We start from the raw sequence: 21,248 nt of genomic DNA on the forward strand, positions 1-21,248 counted from the left end.
AATTAGTTTGTGCGCTAGTCTCTTCGAATTCAGATTTAAATTTGTTCCCTGTATGCTTAGGAATGCAGTAGATGGAGGGAGAACCATATATCTGCATTGCTGTAGTGTAAAAAGTATCTTGCATTGTAGTAATAATGGAGTGCACTAGGTTCATCTTTGTGCAAGTGACATCTGAAGGTATCGTGACAACCTTTTCCTGAATCCTGGCAAAGTAATGATGGTTTCTCAACTTGTTTGTTTATCCTGTTGATCCATACTTATTTGCATTAGGTTAAACATTTACCTGACACTAATGCAGAGCTTGCATTCCTTGTGACCTTCTTTGTATAATCTGTCAGGCAAGAGCCCCTTAGGAAATTTTTACTGCAATAACAATTCAGGGTCCAAATGCCGCCATGTTTATATTGGACAGTAAAACCAACATTGGTCGATATAACACAAAGACCTGAGTGGGTAGCTGAGCTGCTTGGCCAGAAACCGTGGTTGCTTCTGACGAGTTTCTTTGCTGTCAGAAGCTGCACTGCCTTTGAAGGCACCTGCAAGAACCCTTTCTTTTGGTGGTGCTGATGTCTTCCAGCAGAAACAGTTTGGTTTATTTTACAGGTACAGCGTCGAGAATCCGAAGTTCCGGAATGTTCCAGACTCCGGACCGATTGGTGGCTGGGTCGTCTGGAATACGGACTCTGGACCGATCGGTGGCAGGGTTGTCCGGAATCTGTAAAATGTTCCGGAATCCGGACCAACCGACCTACCTGGCCTCACCTCGCCGGCTTGCCCGAACACCTCTGCGGGGCCCGCCCGACGGCAAGTTCCCCGGCGGGGCCAGATGACCCTCGGCGGGAATCCTGCCCCTTTCTGACGTTCTGAAATCCGGAAATACCCGAACCTGGTCTCTGGTGTTTCTGGATTCGTGATGTCCAAAAGCAAATCGAAAAGCCCGGAATCCCGAGGGTTCCAGATTTTAGGCACTGCACCTTTACTACTATAGCCGATAAATATGCTTTGCTTCTGTGTAAGGGTACATTCAGGAATGCTCGATGTCTGTACTGTTAAGGATTTCACAAGATTGTTATGCACAAGTGTCAGCTGTAGCTCAGTGGTATCACTCTCTTTCCTCTGAGTGAGTCAGAAGGTTGTGGGTTCAAGTCTCACTCCAGAGGTTTGAGCACCTAAGCAAGGCTTACACTTCAGTGCAATGCTGAAGGAGTGCTGCACTGTTGGTGGTGCTGTATTTTAGATGAGACTTAAACCTCTCCTCTTGTGTGGATGCAAAAAAATCCCTATTTCGAAGAGCAGGGGACTTCTAACCGATGTCCTGGCCAATATTCATCTTTCAACCAACACCTAAAAATGCATTATCTGGTCATTATCTTATTTGTTGTGTGCAAATTGGCTGCTATGTTACATTACAACAGTAACTACACTTCAAAAGTACTTCATTGGCAGTAAAGGGCTTTGGGATGTCCTGAGGTTGTGAAAGGTACGATATAAATGCACGTCTTTCTTTCACTGAAGTACTTTTTGACGTATAGTCATTGTTGTAATGTAGTGAAATATGGCAGTCAATTTGCACAGCAAGGTCCCACAAACAGCAATGAGCACTGGGAGAACTGCCCTACTATTTGAATAGTCATGGAATCTTTTACTTCCACCTTGGATTAACATCTCATCTGAAAGACAGTGAGGCCAAAATTGGTCGACTTACCATTTGCTGCCGCCGAGTTTTCTGGACGGTCTCCCCTCCGAACGAGTTTGGTAGAGGCCTCCCGCTGGCGGGGAGAGGAGACCGCTGGGGATCGTTCGCTGGCGCATAAGAGGAGTCCTGCCTGCTGAGCTACCAGATTGGTCCGGGCGGTCCTCCGCTGCAGCAGGGAGGCAGGTCTAACCTCAACGGTAAGTATGAAGACCTGCAAAAAAAAAAGGTCTGTCCATTTCTTGTCTTTTTTTTTTGCAGAGATTCAGGAAGATGGAGTGTCGTGAAAGATTTCTAGTGTTTTTAAAAAAAAATGTAAATTTCCTCAGTTGCCCTCTTCCCTGGGCCCGACTCAATCCTCGGCACGGACTGCATTTGCCGCTGAAAATGGGAGCTGCTGCCCAGATTCAACGCGCAAGTTCCATTTTTGCCGCCGGGCGGTCATTCCAAGATTTTTTCATTAAACTTCCGCCCAAAGTACAGTCAGGGTCTCAGCACTACTTGGGTGGAACTTAGCTTCCACCAATTGACACTTAATTTTTTCTGTTAAATAATGAGCATAAGTATTGGTAAGAGCCAACATTTTATTTGGACGTGCCATGCCTTGAAATATAATTCTGGTTGCTTAGGTATAAATAAATATATTGAGTTCATATCTGTTTCCATTATCAGAATCGTATCTGTCTTCTGCTCCACTTTGAAGCACAACTCAACAGCTATGTGAGGTATCTGGAATTAAATACTGACACATTGTGTGTTTTGGTATTTAATAATAAAATAAAAGTAACAATTTCTTGAGGTATATAGTAATGTTGCACTAAATTCCCCATGTTCAAACCTTTTATTGAGAGGGCGAGAAGAGTAACAAAAGAGACGGTATCAATGTGCCATGTTCAACTTTAACTCCTGTGATATAAAATGAGAACCAGCTGTCTACATACAACTAAACATGTGTCAGACTTGTCCCTTTAAATAGAAAATGAGAGTAAATGCTGAGAGGACAGCTTTCTTTCCAAGCCTATGAGTACCATCTGCTGTGGGTATAGGGAAACGTCTTTGGAATCTTGGAATAGATTGAACTTGGGATAGCAAAAAGCAAGATAACATCTGGAGCCTGGAAGTGTTTTGCAATAATGTGATTGTAATCATTTAAACTGTGGAAATCCAAAAATCCATGAAAAACATTTGTAAGCATCTTTCCTCTTCCTGTGTCATCGCTTTAGGAGTTTATCCAGCGAGTAGCTGAGCCACACAGATCAAGGAGATCCTAAGTTCGATCTGAAGTCACTGCCCTGTGCGAATCTGTGCTGGATCAGTGATCTCAGTGGCCTTGGTTAGAGAGTTTGTGTGTGTGCGTGATGTCCAGTGAGGCCAGAGTCAGGCTCGAGTATGATGTCATTCACAGAAAATAGTTCAGACTTATGCATAAGTAATTGCCACTTGAGCAAGATATTGGAGATGACTGGTGTCCTTGGAACGATACCCCAGCAAGGAATCAATGTCTTCAGGAGAGGAAAGGAGAAAAACTGGCAAGGAAAACATTTTTAAAGTATGCATTTATGAGCTCCAGTGAACATACTTAAACAAATGAATTCCATGTTTGTTTTCAGTCCCCTTCCCCTTTTGAAATCTACCTTGTATGTACAATATTGGCTTTTATTCAGTTTAATGAAAGCAATCTGTCATAAGCCAGGAGGGAGGAGGTGTTTCATCATGTATTGAGTTTGTCTGACCTGGCAGAACAAGACAATCTGCTTATGAGATGAGTGCAAAACACATTCATTTTGTGTGGAGGTTTCCATTTTATTGGTTAGTGGATTATTGAAATATTGACATCCCTGTCAAAAATATAAATTGTCCCTTCCTGTAGCAGTAGGTTGTACCAATTCACTGATCCACAGCTGAACTTGGATATAGGTTCATATCTATAAGCTACCCACATTGGGTCATACACTCCTCCCCGTGCCCCATTTGCAGGCTCGGAAATAATCTGGACAAGCCATTTCCTCAGGAAGAATTTGGCCCGCCATTCTGATGCAGAGTACAGCAGGAACATTTTATTGTAATATTTCTACATGAGCACTGTTTCAGTGTACAATTTTGGTCTCCTAATCTGAGGAAGGACATTCTTGCTATTGAGGGAGTGCAGCGAAGGTTCACCAGACTGATTCCTGGGATGACAGGACTGACATGAAGAAAGACTGGATCGACTAGGCTTATATTCACTGGAATTTAGAAGAATGAGAGGGGATCTCACAGAAACATATATAAAATTCTGACAGGATTGGACAGGTTAGATGCAGGAAGAATGTTCCCGATGTTGGGGAAGTCCAGAACCAGGGGTCACAGTCTAAGGATAAGGGGTAAGCCATTTAGGACCGAGATGCGGAGGAACTTCTTCACTCGGAGAATTGTGAACTTGTGGCATTCTTTACCACAGAAAGTTATTGAGGCCGGTTTGTTCGATATATTCAAAAGGGAGTTAGATGTAGCCCTTACGGCTAAAGGGATCAAGGGGTATGGAGAGAAAGCAGGAATGGGGTACTGAAGTGCATGATCAGCCATGATCATATTGAATGGTGGTGCAGGCTCGAAGGGCCGAATGGCCTACTCCTGCACCTATTTTTTATGTTTCTATGTAAACTGTACTTCCGTAAAACCAATTATTCTGTGAATAGGATCTTGGGGCACTTTGAGAGAAACCCCAGCTATCTAACATTCCTTTTACATGTTCTAACTTGTCAATATATAGTCATATTTATTTTGAGATCTCTGCCAGAATGGATTAATAAGGAATAAAAAATATAGTGGTGAAGTATTTTGTGGAAAATTGTGACAGATGCTCTTCCATGTACAAAGTACCTTTTAGTATTGGCTCCAATGGAACACTGAAGTTTAAACTTTGAAGTGCATGTTAAGCTGTGAAGTCTTATTAAAATAAACTGTGGAATTAACCAGTTGTAAATGTTGAACTGTTTGCTGCACAGGTAATATTTCCATACTTCGACTTGGTGAGCAGACCACTGTAGAAATCTTATTTGACTTATCAATTTTGGTCATTCTAACCGGAACTCTGCATTTGTTTGTGTATAAATACAAGTTGCTGCTGTTCCAAAGTTCTGTACTGATCAAAGAAATTATATCCCCTTGGTGTTCTGCTTTTATTTTAAGGGAAATGGCACCATGCCAATAGCAAATAAAGAAAAATGGGTGTTAAAATCAATGTCTAGAGATTGTTTGTATGTGTCATGAACTGTTAACATGTTCAAAATTTGGTTGGATGTTTGTGGCTAAAAGTTCAATGTTTCCTATGCAGGTGGGTATCACTCATATATGAGATGGTTTATAGAGAATATTGCTTTATCTTGTTCACACCCACAGTAGAACAAACCAAATTTTTGAAGAAAATGTTAAATGTGAAGTGCTTTTCCTCTTCATGGCTGTTTTGTTAAACTTTGTGACTAAAACAAGAAAATTAAAGAATGCTGTCATTGTTAACTGATTTATTTGGAATCTTTGTGGCTTGTTCAGGTGAGGCCATGCTGAAGTGGCTGTTTATGGTACTTAGTTTGAAGAATTTATAGGGGAAGCTTTTATTTAGATTAAGGATAGCAACAGTTGAATTAGTCAACAACCAAAGCATAGCTCATAGTTTCATAGTTCTTGTCCTTTTATTTTGATTTAACGTTCGTGATGTTTGTTCATTGTCACAGGTCTCAACTTCTGGAAGGGTTGAATGGAGTGGAAGAAAGAAATCTGCTTTTCTTGGGAGAGTGATTGTTAATAAAACTATTTTGGGATGAGTGTTTTCGGTCCCCACCTCGATTTCACAATTCTCATTCTTGTTTTCAAATCCCTCAATGGCCTCGCCCCTTCCCTATCTCTGTAATCTTCTCCAGCACCCGCCCCCCCCCCCCCCCCCCCCCAAGATGTCTGCGCTTATCTAATTCTGCACTCTTGATCATCCCTGATTATAATTGCTCAACCATTGGTGGGCCGTGCCTTCTGTTGCCTGGGCCCTAAGCGCTCTCAATCCCTGCCCAAACCTCTCTGCTTCTCTACCTCTTTTTCCTCCTTCAGGACGCTCCTTAAAACCTACCTAATTTCTCCTCGTGCTCAGTGTCATTTTTTTAATCTCCTAACACTCCTGGGAAGCACCTTGGGACGTTGCCCTACGTTAAAGGTGCTATATAAGTTGTTGTGTGGTGGAAAAGGAAAGACTCATTTATGACTATTTAAAGCAAAATTTCCACATCTCTCGTCAAGCTTGGAGATGGGAGCAGTGTTTACTTGCAGTTTTTTCTCAAACTTTACAACATTTAGCAAATATATTGTACTTCAACATTAGTGGTTCAAACAAACTTCCAAAGGAATATATGGTTAACTGGCATGTGAAAGCACATACCATAACAAAATCAGATGATGATGCATGTGTTTAATAATTAGAGGCTAATCACTTTAAATGATAGCAGTGCTTATTCGGAAGAATTTTTTTACAATCTACTGCATAAAATAGTAATGTGTTCACTGATGGAATAGCCTTTTCCACAAGTTGTTATTAAACCACATATTTAGATTATGGTTTTTCTTTTTTTTTTAAAAGTCGTTTTGACCTTCAAGTGAAGGTACACAGTTCCATAGTGTCTGGAACAGAAGTACATTTTTTTTATTTGACACTGTTGACCAATACTCTGTTGATCATGTGCTTGACTCGCGTTACAATCTACAGTAATTATCATTGGATGCAAGCAAATAATGGACCACTAAGTAGACAGATGTAATTACTGTAGATTGTTCCTTTGCAAAGTCAAAAATTACCATAACTATGCCGTGATTTGGTTGGGATTTGTAGGGTGAGCTTTGCATACAATAAACAGCAAGTGCACATCTGCGCTCTTCATTCTATGCATTGCTGAAAATTAAAATTGGGTACAGAATGCAAGATTTTGGTCAGGTATTGAAAAGAAATGCTGTACAGGATAAGTATTCTTTGAAGTGTTCCTGAGATAGGAGAGTAGCTTCCACTCTGAATAACTGCATGTTGCAAGGTACTGCTGGTTGGCTATCTAGCTGTACACTGAGCTCAATTTTCCCCAATTATCTCTGCCGTTTTTTTAGCGTGCAGTTTTGTTTGGAGTAAATTAAAATCTCAAGTTTCCCTAAAGTTTCTGTGCTAGCGTAATTCACTTTAGGCTATGATTTTTTTTTACCTCATTGGGGGTGTAACCTGCCATCTGTACCAGTTCCAGTTCTGGCCATTTAAGCTCCGATTTACTCCAATTTTTCTAAGGACGGCATATGTGACTGCTCTGGAAAAACCTGGGCAGTTAACAAAATCGGCGCAGGGAAGAGCATCAGCGCAGCAGATGCAGTTCCACGGCCTGGACAGCAGCAGCAGAGGGTGGGGGGGAAAGGGGGAGACCTTTCGGCCAGGGTTAGGAATGGCACCTGGCAAGGTTGGGAGGCCTTTCGGCCAGGGTTAGCAGTGGCACCTGGCACCGGGAGGAGTGATGCCTTTCGGCCTGGGTTAGGAGCGGCACCTGGTACCAGGAGGGGAGAATAGACTTTTGGCATAAACTCTAATAATTTCATGCTGGTAAGCTGCTTGTGCAGGTTGCTGTGAGCTGGCCAGAATATCCAGTATGTTTCACTTTCCAGCCTCCGCCTGCAGTCCCTAGTTACTCTGACAACCCAATCTTTTTGACGCAGATCTTGGGCTCCACCCCCAAAGCTAAAAGACAGGATATGCAGTGCCAAAATCGACACGTCAAACGGGGAAAGTTGGATTTTTTTTTGGCGTAGTTGGGGCCCCAGAAAAACGGGCGTAATTCTTCAAGTACGCCAAAAAAAAGCATTGGGAAAATTGAGCCATTGATTTGGTTCATATTTTGTGCAATAATTCTAGGTGAGTCTGTTTGCAAAGTTAATGAATTGACCTATTTCTGAATCATCTATCAAAATGTATTGTCCTGACAGCACAGTGCTACAAGATGCTTTGCTGCATTAAGTCTATAGCTAGTATTGGCATTTTTGTCACTGGGAAATAGATTTAAAACGAGATTTTCTCCCACAGTGTTGTGCACCGGGGACAAGATAAAATATATTCTTGAGGAAAACTGGGAGAAGTTGATGGGGATAGTTTGACTAAGGCATGCAGACATGAGAATTTTAATATACAGTAATGACCAGAAATCTTGTTTTGTTATTACTATTGGACAAAATGGTTTATGTAAATATAAAAACAGTTTATAAAGATCATCTAAATGTAAAAACGTAGAAGAAAATTGGGATGCTGCAGTAAGAGGTAATTGATTTTGGTTGATAACATATCAATATTGTTCCTCAAGGTTTACAATCTTTTCCTTGGTCACAAGTTTATAATTGCTACGTAGTTCTACTTTATTGGTAATGTTGTCTCTTGTCTTGGACTATTAAACTATTTTGCTAAATCTTTGCCAGCGGATACATTTTTTTCTCTTTACATGCTTGACTGTTTACTGAATAGGAATTAAATGCTCTACTTAAGTTAGCTGTACAGTGAAAGAGGTGGCTTAGAAACCAAGTGAACCAGACAGAGGACATGTTGTCAAGAAGTCATGAGGACATAAGATTGCTTCCTTGATGCTGAGAAGTGTAATCACAACATGTGGGTTGTTTATAACAGTTGATGAAATTTACAGTTCTCAATGCGTGATCATGTTGCAACGTGAACATATGGACGTACTGAGGGCTAGACTTTCGACACATCATGGCCACTTAGCGCCCATATAAGCGCTAAGATTCAGGCTATCACCCATATTTGATTGAAAAATGGAAACTAGCACCCGATTATAGCCCATTTATCACCAACGCAACTTTCGGCATACATGAATGAGCTGCATCACCCGGCCTATTTTTAAAATAAATATGATGTAGTCCTCGAACAAGGCCCCCAGAATACTGTTTATAATGGAAATAAGTGCCCGATTATCGCCCAGATTATCGGCAAGCGCTACTTTCAGCATTTCGCGCATAATCCTCCCAAATGATCACTGGCCCAAAAAGATGCTCAAGAAAAGCTGCACTCACCTGACCTTGACTTGGCACTATGGACACCATTTTGTAACTCTGAGGATCTTTAATAAAAAGCTGCTTGAAGTGGTTGGGAGGAGAAGTGAGTGATTTTAAGAGCGTTTTTGAACCTTGACAATCATCTAATCACATTGTGGTTAATTTCCAGTTTATATTGAATTTGTTGAGGACAATTTAAGAAGACCGATTAGGGTATTTATAGTGATGGTGCCTGTAATTTCTCAACCAATATTGATCACTAATCACATGCTGCAGAATAGAGATGGAAGAAGGTTCATTGGGCACATAATGCTCTTCAATCAAAGAGGTAGAAGACTGCTGAGGAGGAGGAGACGTTACACCCAACGCATTTACAGGGACAAGCGATCATACCTGGATTTGTCCGAAAACGTGTGCATTAGAAGGCTGCGATTCTGAAAGGAGGTCATCAGGGAGATATGGCAGCTAATTAAGGGAGACCAATATGTCGAGGAACCAACAAGAGAGCTGGCCATCCTAGACTGGGTGTTGTGTAATCAGAGAGGACTAATTAGCAATCATGTTGTGCGAGGACCCCTGGGGAAGAGTGACCATAATATGGTAGAAATCTTTATGAAGATGGAGAGTGACAGTGTTAATTCAGAGACTAGGGTCCTGAACTTAAGGAAAGGTAACTTTGATGGTATGAGACGTGAATTGGCTAGGATAGACTGGCAAATAATACTTAAAGGGTTGACAATGGATAGGCAATGGCAGACATTTATAGATTACATGGATGAACTTCAACAATTGTACATCCCTGTCTGGAGTAAAAATAAAAAGGGGAAAGTGGCTCAACCGTGGCTAACAAAGGAAATTAGGAATAGTGTTAAATCCAAGGAAGAGGCATATAAATTGGCCAGAAAAAGCAGCAAACCTGAGGACTGGGAGAAATTTAGAATTCAGCAGAGGAGGACAAAGGGTCTAATTAGGAGGGGGAAAATAAAGTATGAGAGGAAGCTTGCTGGGAACATAAAAACCGATTGCAAAAACTTCTTTTGATTTGTGAAGAGAAAAAGATTAGTGAAGACCAACATGGGTCCTGTGCAGTCAGAATCAGGTGAATTTCTAATGGGGAACAAAAAAATGGCAGACCAATTGAACAATTACTTTGGATCTGTCTTCATTAAGGGGAAGACACAAATAACCTTACGGAAATACTAGAGGTTCGAGGGTCTAGAAAAAAGGAGGAACTGAAGGAAATCCTTATTAGTCAGGAAATTGTGTTAGGGAAATTGTTGGGATTGAAGGCCGATAAATCCCCATGACCTGATGGACTGCATCCCAAAGTACTTAAGGAAGTGGCCCTAGAAATAGTGGATGCATTGGTGATCATTTTCCAACATTCTGTTGACTCTGAATCAGTTCCTAGACTGGAGGGTAGCTAATGTAACACCACTTTTTAAAAAAGGAGTGAGAGAGAAAACAGGAAATTATAGACCGGTTAGCCTGACAGCGGTGGTGGGGAAAATGTTGGAATCAATTATTAAAGATGAAATAGCAGCGCATTTGGAAAGCAGTGACAGGATCGGTCCAAGTCAGCATGGAATTATGAAGGGGAAATCATGCTTGACAAATCTTCTAGAATTTTTTGAGAATGTAACTAGTCGAGTGGACAAGGGAGAACCAGTGGATGTGGTGTATTTAAACTTTCAAAAGGCTTTTGACAAGGCCCCACACAAGAGATTAGTGTGCAAATTTAAAGCACATGGTATTGGGGGTAATGTATTGACGTGGATAGAGAACTGGTTGGCAGACAGGAAGCAAAGAGTTGGAATAAACGGGTCCTTTTCAGAATGGCAGGCAGTGACCAGTGAGGTGCTGGGACCCCAGCTACTTACAATATACATCAATGATTTAGATGAAGAAATTGAATGTAATATCTCCAAGTTTGCAGATGACACTAAGCTGGGTGGCGGTGTGAGCTGTGAGGAGGATGCTAAGAGGCTGCAGGGTGACTTGGACAGGTTAGGTGAGTGGGCAAATGCATGGCAGATACAGTATAATGTGGATAAATGTGAGGTTATCCACTTTGGTGGCAAAAACAGGAAGACAGAATATTATCTGAATGGTGACATTAGGAAAAGGGGAGGTACAACAAGACCTGGGTGTCATGGTACATCAGTCATTGAAGGTTGTCATGCAGATACAGCAGGCGGTGAAGAAGGCAAATGACATGTTGGCCTTCATAGCTAGTGGATTTGAGTATAGGAGCAGGAAGGTCTTACTGCAGTTGTGCATAGCCTTGGTGAATATTGTGTTCAGTTTTGGTCTCCTAATCTGAAGAAGGGTGTTCTTGCTATTGAGGGAATATAGCGAAGGTTCACCAGACTGATTCCCAGGATGGCAGGACTGACATATGAGGAGAGACTGGATCAACTGGGCTTGTATCCATTGGAGTTTAGAAAAATGAGAGGGGACTCATAGAAACATATAGCATTCTGATGGGATTGGACAGGTTAGAGGCAGGAAGAATGTTCCCGTTGCTGGAGAGTTCCAGAACCAGGGGTCACAGTCTAAGAATAAGGGGTAAGCCATTTAGGACCGAGATGAGGAGAAACTTCTTCACTGAGTTGTGAACCTGTGTAATTCTCTACCACAGAAAGTTGTTGAGGCCAGTTTGTTGGATATATTCAACAGGGAGTTAGATATGGCCCTTACAGCTAAAGGGATCAAGAGGTATGGAGAGAAAGCAGGAAAGGGATACTGAGCTGAATGATCAGCCATGATCTTATTGAATCGTGGTGCAGGCTCCTGCACCTAATTTCTATGTTTCTATGACCGCACTGCCCGTTGAGGTTAATGTTACTGCGGCACTTTTCTTCTACGCATCGGGCTCGGGTGGCAACATTTGCAGCATCTTTCAGCACGCCACACATTGCTGCATTCAACAGGTGACTGAAGCCCCTTTACATATGCAGGATGGACTTTACAAACTTCCCTATGACCAGGGAGGCACAGAGAAAGGGCTTTGGTTTCTTGAGAATAGCAAACTTCCCCAAGGTGCAAGGAGCAATAGACTGTACGCACATTGCCCTGCGAGCACCTTTACAAGATGCAGAGGTGTTTCGGAACTGAAGGGAATTCCACTCTCAATGTGCAGCTCGTTGTCGACCACAAGCAAATAATCATGGCAGTAAATGCAAATTTTCCAGGGAGCATCCATGATGCGCATATCTTGCTTAAAAGCACTGTCTCTGACCTGTTTAAGAGTCAGCCACAAGGTCACGGTTGGATGCTGGGGGATAAAGGATATGGCCTTGCCAGTTGGCTCATGACCACCCTGCGTAAACCCCAGACAGAAGCCGAGAAGCGCTACAATAAAAGCCATATAGCCACATGGAATATTGTCAAAGGTGAATTCTGAAGCAGTACGTCAGATGCCTGGACCACTTGGGAGGCATCCTACATTACCACGCTGAGCAGGTTGCTGAATTCATTGTGGTGTGCTGCATGTTGCATAATCTAGTTATCAGAAGAGGACAACAATTGCCAGATGGGACTGCCCATCCACCTCAGGAGAGAGGAGAGGCGGAAGAGGAGGACGACTAGGACCGCAGGGAGGTCAATCGGCCTGGTGATGAACCCACGCCCCCTCCACACAATTTGAAAAGCTCCGTGGTAGTTAATGCACTGCAAAACTGTTGCGCCAGCAGCTCATAAATGAACTCATTGTGTGAAGTTATGTTGGTGATAGTTACAGTTGCTTTAAGTTTCCTCCTTGTCTGGTCTGGCCATGGCCATTGCTTACAACCCCTTGTATTGATGTTTTACCGTATGTTGTTAGAAGACACTTCACAACAATTGTAAAGATAAATGAACATTTTTAATAATTTAACAGCTGTTTTTAATTTTTTTTAAACGAACATTTATAACACCCCCCCAGAACAGTGAACATTTTTTTACACAATATAACAAGAACACCCTCCCACTGTCCAACAGTGGACAATCAACATTTTTTTAAAAATAAGAACAAAACAATAATATACAGCGCCCTTCCCCCCCACCACCTGTGGCCGTGCTTCCCTCTTCTAACTTGACCCCCACCTTGTAACCCCCAGTTTCCCACGTAATCCCCTAGTTATGGGACCAAGACATCTTGCAGTAGAGCACCTCAAGGGCTGCTGTGTGAGGTGGGTAGGTGGGGGAGGTGACATCGGCAGAGTGAAGTCAGTGGATCGAGAAGACGTTTGCGAAGAAACGTCTTCCGAGTCAGAAGGGAGTTCTTCCTCCTGTCTCGCATCTGTCGTGCTGGTTGGTGGTACTGCACTTTGAGGTGCAGTGTCGTGACCCGAAACTATCGCGTGCCGCAAGGCATCGACGGTCGGTCGTTCGCCCCATTGCCGCAACCATCTGCCCCATGCCCTCTGTTATTCTGGCAGATAGTGTGGCACTGTTACCGGTCAACCCACCAAGCGCCTGGAGGAGCTGTCGACCAATGTCGCGCCCGCCCTCAACAGTGACGCCATGTCCTCGTTGACATCTGCCCATCTCAGCACATGGGCACTGGACGACTGAGTGGCCTGCTGTAAGCCGCTTGACCCTGCTACTTCATCCGTTGAGGATGATGTGACCGCAGGTACCACAGATGACCGTTCAGGCTCATAATCATCCTCCTTGGTTGTTTCTTCTTCTTCCGTGGTGAGTATGACGTGCAGCGTTACTGGTGTTGCCCATTGCGCTTGGGGAGCTGGACAACATAATTGAGGTTCGTAGAAGAGAAGGGGAGACATGAGAATACCTGCGCAGGTATATGTATGAGGAGCAACACTACTGGAATAAATGTGAACGAGACGCGTTGCATATGATTAACATGAGAGTATAGAAGAGTACGGAAGCTGCATGCATGACATTACGTCATTCATATTTTCTAATCAAATGGCATTAAATTACTTTAAATTACCACTGGTTCACACATTACTCACGTGGCACAACAATGGGATCTGCACCACCACAGGTGGCAGAATGATTATGCCTGCCCACTGAAGTTGCGGCACGCTCCTCCAGATCAATGAGAGGGTGCAGCTCAGCAGGTCCGCCTCCGCTCCACCTGATTCTTAGATATCTTCCTCGCCAAACATGATAAGAGCATGGCGTAAGCTAATTGACTATGTACTATTACAGAAACACAACCGATGCTGTAATCCACAATTAGTCACACCACATGCTATTCATCGTTAACGTTATATGCTAATACGGTTTGTATCCAATGGATGCATGGTTATAACATCTATGTTCAGAGAAAATATTTAATAAGATCGTATTTAGGAACTAATACTTGACATCAAACATCTCGTGTACAATCTCCAGGAAAGGTCCCATCCACGGGCCGTGCCATTCGGCACCTGAGGGGAGGTAGGCAGTTTATTTGAATCGATTGAGGTCCCCCGCATGGCGGGGGAGGAGGAATCAGGACCGCTGGTGAGCTTGGCAATGACAGAACCATAATGGGAGGGGGCACAGTGTCCCTGGGCTGTGCTATGAGACCTCAGTATGGCCGGAGCTAATGTCCCAAAGTATCCCAGGGCAGACAGTGAGCCAGGGCAGCTCTTCCCCAGTCCAGGCTGGGTCACTGTGTGACTGACAGCAGCTGGAGAGACTCACACAGTCTGGATAAAGCTGACCAGACCCCACAGTGCTCAGTCATGCCCCATCCACCAACCTAACCAATAAGGAGATGGTGCCCAAGTTAGAGTTGCTCACAGCACACAAGCAACGATATAATTTAATATTCTCCTAAACTAAAGTGGTAGAGATGCTGAATGTTTGCGGTCTGTCTGTTTCCTATCATTCCTTTGGCCCCAATTTTCGATCAAAGCCTTTAAATAATAATTAATAATGTTGGTTAAGTTTAAGGCATCGCTGCAAAATTAGAGTTAAAGGGTGCAGGTTCCGAACCCAGTCCACATCTTAACAGGGAAGTTACCCAAGATTACCCAGCTTAATTACAATCTGGCAGATTTACATTCTAATTAATGAGTCAGTGCATCATTACAATTAATTTAATACTTATTCTTGCTGATGCGACAAGACTGTTCCAGTGCTTGCGGTACTGGTCTGCCACATGCCTATCGTGGGCCACCAATGAGACGAGAGCGGTGATATCTGTCCATATTTTTTGGTAAATCTTGGGTGGAGATTTCCCACGGCCACCCCGGGTTAATTGGCCCCACCGAGACTCGATCTCGTGGACTAAGACCTCATTAGCCTCGTCTAAGAAGGCTTTTGCTCTCCTTCTCCCTGAAACCTCCTGCAGGCTCTTTCCAGAATCCTCCTGGGACATCTCCATCATGTTACGTTCAGCACTCCTTCAAAATACACCCTCATTGAAAAGCTTCCTTCTCTCTCTCCCTCCCTTTGCCTTCTGAGCAGGCGCAGATGACCCCTGACCTTCCGAATCGCGGGAAGAGTTCTTTTACTGAAAAAAAAACGCGCATGCGCATAACGGCCAATGCTGTGGACGCTAGCCTTGCACAACTGAATACATCGCTATGGCCCATTTCACATCGCTAAGACTATCGCCCAAATTAAAAAGGCAAAATTAGCAGTTTTTAAAATGGGCGATATTCCAGCGATCCTGAAAAATAAAAAAAGCACTAAGACCGGAAATATCACCCAGCAATCATAGTGGAAAGTCTGGCCCTTGAAATTCTGCATTGATGCATTAAAACCATTACACTTCCCATATCCCATGTGTTTCAAAATAATCCAAAACTGTCCAATTGAGGTTATGTACATGTGCAATTTGTAACTTGTCTTCCTCGATTTCGAAGGACTGCCTATGATGATGAATACTATAAATATTATAACGTCCTTCATTGACTATTTTCACAGTCTCTTGTGTGATTTAAGTATCTCAGTGGAAGGTTACACAAGGAATTTTGCATTCTCTGGGAAAGTTTTTTGAGCCATGTCCACTGCAAGCACACATCAGAAAATTGTGCACCTGAAATGATGATCATTTCTGCCAGAAGAGACTCCCCATTAGGGCTATAAAACTGGGAAATGTAAGGAACAGCACGGGCAATTAAACAAAATTAACCGTATAAGCCTAGAGCATTACATAAAATGAAATAACTCGCTTCTCGGCCTTTTGGCTAAGATCATGCGTAACTGACCTGACAGGGGAGTAACCATGACCAGAAAGTGGTTCTCCCTGGATCAGGAAGGTGGTTCTCCTATGCTTTTTGGAAATAGGAGGTGGGTGGGGGGCACACATCCACCTCCATGGCACGAACCTGGTATTGCAGTACTTCCAGGAATGGTGCTTTGGCTCTCGGCCTTTTGGCTAAGAGCAAAAACATTGGCGCAAAGTGATCCTTGAAATGGGCCCAAGGTGACCTTTGTCGTTTGTGATCTGACAAGTTGATCTGACAAAGAATTGGAAAGATTAGTAACGAATAAAACATTTTTAAAAAATTACATGAAATAACTAATGGTTTTTAACTGAAGTTTTACCACCAAATCAGATTTTAGATGACCTTCAACTGCTGAAGCTTCACTCTTGTATTTGAACATCATCTAAATGCCTCGGCTGAGTTGTATGGAAGAGTTTTTTTTTGTGTTGAAGCTTTTTCGTGTGTAAAGCCACCACTTTATTTTCCCTTTTGTTATGTACAATTTCACTAATGGTGGTGGTAATACAAGATGTGAGTGACAGTGACAACATTCAAACAGAAAGACTAATTTACAAAAAAATGAAACTGTGTTGCAAAGAAACTGAGGGGTGGGGGAAACGTGTTGTACCTGCAAGAGTGTAATTTGCTATTGTAGGTTTGAATGAAGCACTGATATTTAAATTTGTTGCCACTAGCCTGCTGTTGTGCATTGCTGGTTGTTTGTGTTCATCTATTCATTCATTGTCCTTTATAACATTTTTTTCCTCCATTCAATTATTCCACTGTTAGTAAATCTACTCTTAAGAGCAACTGTTGGAGCATCTGGAATGCTCTTCTTCATTCAACACCATAAACCAATTTTGCACTTTTAAAGCCAGTTCGTAAATAGTTGTGTGTCTGGCAATGTGTTGATATAATAAAGATGATAGTTGTGAAATTAGTTCCTCCATCTTTCTTTGTAACAGCTCTTTTTGCAGTGTTGGAGCAGCAAAAAATTCTTGTCACATAGCAGAAAATAACGAGAGATTCTGGGACGACGACTTCTTCATTAAACAACTATTCGAACAGTTATGGTGAAATGTCACCATATTCTGATGCTCATATTGGATGTTAACTCAGCAGTGGACTGTTCAGCTGTTAATCACTGCACTGTCATACCACTACATACAAAAATTACTGTCATAATAAAAATATATATAGCTGTGTTGCTTGATATCCTCTCAAGGCTATGCATCATGTATTACATGCTGCTGTATTAATATAAAAGCATAATCTACTTGCAGATATGACAGTCAAAGATGTTCACATATTGTATTCTGTTGTATCAAATAATCTTGATGTTCACCCCAGTTATGATGTTGCCTGAATCTCATTGTGATCTTGTACTCCAAATAAATTGACCATCCTCTTGTCAAGATTTAGGGTGAGTTTTGGATTGCAGTGTACCAGGACTGCATCATGGTAAACTAGGTCACTCACAAAATGTGAAGACATTCTTATCATGGGTGAATGGGGGTTGGAAATGTTCTACGTTCTCTCTTTATTGTTGCAGACATGCAGCCAGTAGCCTTGGAACAGAAAATATGGGATTGGGAGATGGAACTACTTCAGAGATGATCACTTGCGACACACTATTTGGAGAGCAGTTATCCAAATATCAAACTGCAGCCAATTGTATGAGAGACACAGAATTAATTGAACATACTGTTATGCATCCAGAATTGGAATCTATAGCCCCATAGCATGCTAAAGGAACTCTGTGTAAAGGGAGGCATTTGACCCTAAGAATGGGGCAAAAATTGGGGAATTCTCCAGTCAAGGCACAACCTTTTTATTGGAAGGCTCTTCAAAGTGTTTTTTTTTTCTTGCTTTTCTCCACCCACACGAAGGAAATTGAGCAAAAGTCCAAAACATCATCTGACTTTACTTCTTGGATTATTCACCTTTCACTTGAATATTGCTAACTTTAACCTTTCTTCCCATTCCTAATCCGATGTTTACTCAGGAACACATATTACTGATAAAACAGTACATACCAGCAGAAATGTCCAAGGCCAAACACAAAACGCAAAGCTGAAATGTCCGACGCCAACCACAATACAAAGCTTAAGGTCAAGGTTATGCATCACATGTTACATGCTGTAGCTGTATTTATTAATATAAAAGATCAAAATTGCTTACATACCACATTGTAAACTAATATGCCAATTTTGAACAAGATAATTGGACATCTAATTTGCTGTACCTTGCAAGATCTGAATAGATTTGCTACCTGACTAAAATTTTCAAACTTGTGGCAGATGCTTTGGTAAATGGCTATTACACATTATTCTTCTCTTCACTTATGCAGGGCAATCTTTTGATACTGGATGGTGTGCTTAAACAGCATGTAAGACATGCCTGGTGATAGTGCACACTACTAGTTAACTCATGTGGATTCTCCTTTAGCAAACATCTTTTATATAGCTACCCTTGATTTACCCACACATTTATTTTCTCGGTGAGGGATAAACTTGTTGGTGTTTGCATCTGTAAATCTTCAACTTAGGTAATTTTATTTACGTAAAACTTGGATTTACACCTCAGTTCCATATAAATGATAACTTTCTCCCCCTCATACTCACTTTTCACTCCCATTACTTTCCATGAATTCTTTTGACATACTACACTCGTTTAAATTTGGAAGAGTTTGTTTTCAGTATAAGAAATAGTGCATCAGAGTAGGTTTAACTCTCTTGCCTGTAGAATTCAGTAAATTGGCGAAATGAGAAAGAAATTGACTAATTTTGCTTCCTGTTCTCTTTTGCTGAGGTCTGATTCATGGGTACCAGCAACACTCCCAAGTGACTGTTGTGTGTGTGAGAACCTGAACAGCGTGTATGTTGGCAGGCTATTTAACCATGCACACATCAGCCTAATTATTATCCCCAGCTTTAGTTAACACATGCACACTTTACAACAAGGATCATTACATATTATCAAGATCAGGAACCCCTGGGCCCAACATTGCCCAAGCCGTTTTTTCAGCGCACTGACCTGAAGCGCGCTGGAAATGGCGCCGGGAAAAAAGCGCCCCATCCTCGCCGCTGTTCACAATCCCTGGAGTCCTGGCGTGGCGTGTATGCTGAAGTGGGGGGCGGAGCCAAACACCAGCGCCAAAAACAGTGCTGGCACATGCGCAGTGCTGCCGGCCCAACATGCGGCATGCGCAATAGAGGCAAAACAAAACGGCGTCCGGCCCAGCAGCTGTGACTTCTCTGGTCGCTCAGCGCTCCCCGCCACCTGGTGAGACGGCGTCCCGTCCAGCAGTTGTGACTTTTCCGGTGCGCGTCTTCCCTCCCCGATCCCAAGCTGAATGGCCTCACTCACAGGCCGGCCCGCTGCCTTTCCCGGGCAGACTTAAAAGATTAAGGTAGGATTTAGTTCTTTTTTAATTGTATTTTAATGGTTTGAGCTTTTCCTTGCAATGTTTGGTACTTGGTTGTTGCGGTCCTCTTCAGTTCCCTTCCCTCCCCTATCCCTGCCCTAATGTCAACCGAATGTGCGCTGCTTTTTCTTCACTGCCCGCAAGGTTTTTCAGAGCTGGTCAAATATGCTGACCCAAGTGGATTTGGAGTAAGTTTTTGCTGGCCAAAGAGGCATAAATCTCCAAAACTGTCGTAAGTGTCTGGGAATGCCCGCTTTTGGGGGGAAAAAAACTGACCTAAAAAAAATCGTACCTAACTGACTTACTCTGGAGCAAATTTTTTTGGGAAAATGGCAATTTTTAACTTGCGCCAGAAAAAACAATTTACTCCAAAAAAATTGATGCAGGTCATGGCCAATGTTGGGCCCCCTGACTTTTTTCTGCCCCTCTCCTCTATAGCCCAGTTGCAGTCACTGAGCTCAGCAGTCTAGGAATGACCCTCAAACTATCCTGATGTCTGTGACTTGGTATTACACTGGAAGGGGGCTACACAGAGTTACAATTGTATTTTCCGGGAAAAGAAGGAAAGAAGCCAACCGGTAGGATTATTGTGCATGCTCAATGGCAACAACGCATTTTGTAGTTGGGGAATATCATCTGAACTGAAGTGGTTTGCATAACTACATTCTTTTGTGGGCTCTTTACGTTAATTTAAACTGCACTTGTTGGGGCAATTTCTTGTTCGAAGATGCAAAAGAGGCCATTTCGCTGTCAGCTTGACAGAAAATTTCGGGCCAATGTTGTAACAGTAAACCGCTTGCATTATTCTTGCACCATTCTTCGCCTGTACTATCTCCAAAGGGGAAATGACGAGGAACAACTTTGGAAGTATTGATTGTTACTATGAATGCATACAATGCCCCGGTGGTGGTATTTCAACCTTCATGGTTATTGTTAATCATTATCCGAACTTAAGAATGTGTTTGCTTAATATTCTTTACATTATTTGCCAGAATCAAATCCAATTGCCTACTTAGTCTGCTTTAAGTTGGGTTCACATTGATCTTGAAATGCTTGTAACTTTTTAGAACAACTTTCTATATTTATATTAAAAAGGAAGTATTGTTCTTTGTTTATAACTCACATTTTGAAAAGAACACAATGTTGTGGCTCATAGAGATGAATTGGCCAGGGCCATGGTGACATTCCAGTGGCTGTTCAAACTTGTTGGACTGAGTGGAGCTGCAGGGGCTTTTGGTTTGTTCATTGATTGCTCTTGTGATAAAAGATCCAGTTTGGGCAGTTTAATATCACAGTGCAGGAGGAAATCTGGTTGGTGGGAACAGTTCATATGTAATTGCTATATTATTTTTTCTTTGATTTGTTGAAGTTGACAAAACTTTCAAAGGAATTAAACCCACTAATTTAAATTTCTAAAGAAGAAACTTTTCTTTTGCTCTTTTCCCCCAAAACAAGTATTGGCTGTTTTCTCTCTTCCGCACGCCGCTCTCCTATTGAATCTGCGCTAGTTCCGAGTTGAATGGCAGACAAGCAACTTGATCCCAGGCATCTGTCTTTTTATACCTAACCAGTAGAATCTTTTTCAGTCACTACTAAACAAAATAGGTCGGGAACTTTGAGGATTTTTTGGTATGCATCTGTTGCACCACTCATGGCATGTTGTGTTAATCCATCACTAGTACTAAAGCAACAAATATTGCCAGAATATATTTTTTTAAATTTTGTTTTATAAGAAACACTGCTTCATGTGCCACGTAGAGAACAGAATAGAGCAATTGGCTTGTCCTATGGACATTAGATTATTTCTTCAAATATTTGAATTTAATCTGATAACTGACCGAGGCAAAATAAATCGGACATGCTAGTCTATGTGTATAATAATGGATGTATTGCTTCAACACAAACACTTCTGTTGAATTCT

The 21,248-nt window shown here is 42.2% G+C and overlaps 1 protein-coding gene and 1 non-coding gene across 4 annotated transcripts in view; both read left to right on the top strand.

Annotated features, from left to right (window-relative positions):
• Window positions 1-21,248, top strand: part of LOC139271763 (protein MTSS 1-like) — a 239,148-nt gene that overhangs the window by 47,999 nt on the left and 169,901 nt on the right. The gene's annotated exons all lie outside the window — the stretch shown is intronic.
• Window positions 15,860-16,057, top strand: LOC139279071 (U2 spliceosomal RNA). The gene has a single exon (XR_011596402.1). It is a non-coding gene; the product is annotated as a U2 spliceosomal RNA (small nuclear RNA).

Source organism: Pristiophorus japonicus, chromosome 1 (genome assembly GCF_044704955.1).
Source record: "Pristiophorus japonicus isolate sPriJap1 chromosome 1, sPriJap1.hap1, whole genome shotgun sequence".
Classification (NCBI taxonomy): Eukaryota; Metazoa; Chordata; class Chondrichthyes; family Pristiophoridae; genus Pristiophorus; species Pristiophorus japonicus.